The following is a 747-nucleotide window of genomic DNA, read 5'->3' as shown; positions in this document are numbered from 1 at the left end:
AGCACTTTCCCCAAAATACCAAAGCAGTAACACTAGTGATAAATCAAAAATGTTTTAACTTTCAACCCAAATAAACTTAAAGAGAATCACACAAAAAAACCCACAAACTTTGCAACAGATATGAGAATGTGTTGAGTTGTTTCGTTAGGATTTTGATAAGGAAAGAGAGAGCTTACAGCGGAGAAGATACAAATCAGCAGAGAATGTGTGAAAGGGCGTGAATTGCCTCCTCGTCTTTTCCTATCTCCAAACAAAAGTTTGGATCTCTATCTCCAACAAATTCTAAATCAAATCCCAAAAACCCTTACATGAGAACGAAATTGAAACTGATTTTTTGGGATAACTACTCAAATCTAAGAAAATTGAAAAGGCTTACTTGCAAATCGCGATTGTGTGAGAGCGACAGATAACAAGAGCGACGAAGAACAAAAATGTTGTTTAAGATAGATCCCTTTCAATATCCAATCACACACCATCACAGTAATTTCATCAAACACATGGTGTGCAAATGACCGTGAAGCTCTTAGACAAAAAAAAATGACATAAAGGGAGAGAGAGGGGACGACACAGTGAGAGAACAAAGAAGATGGATCGAAAGAGTTAAGGGACACAGTGGAGAAGAAGAAAAAGATCAGAGACGACAAAGGGTATATGGAGGAGAAGAGGATCTAGCTCATGAAAGTTTTTTTCTCTTCTCTAAACACCTTTTTATTTATTTTTTAATGAATTGATTTTGGCACATAAAAG

General features: G+C 36.1%; 1 long non-coding RNA gene across 1 annotated transcript; it reads right to left on the bottom strand.

Annotated features, from left to right (window-relative positions):
* Positions 1-240: 240 nt before the first annotated feature.
* Positions 241-741, bottom strand: LOC104774582. The gene is made up of 2 exons (XR_765400.1): positions 377-741; positions 241-282 (listed from the first exon to the last, which is right to left on the bottom strand). It is a non-coding gene; the product is annotated as an uncharacterized LOC104774582 (long non-coding RNA).
* Between the last annotated feature and the right edge of the window lie 6 nt (positions 742-747).

Source organism: Camelina sativa, unplaced genomic scaffold (assembly GCF_000633955.1).
Source record: "Camelina sativa cultivar DH55 unplaced genomic scaffold, Cs unpScaffold03724, whole genome shotgun sequence".
In the NCBI taxonomy this organism is placed as follows: Eukaryota; Viridiplantae; Streptophyta; class Magnoliopsida; order Brassicales; family Brassicaceae; genus Camelina; species Camelina sativa.
The sequence above is the reverse complement of the archived record's forward strand: the minus strand, read 5'-3'. Positions and strand labels throughout refer to the sequence as shown.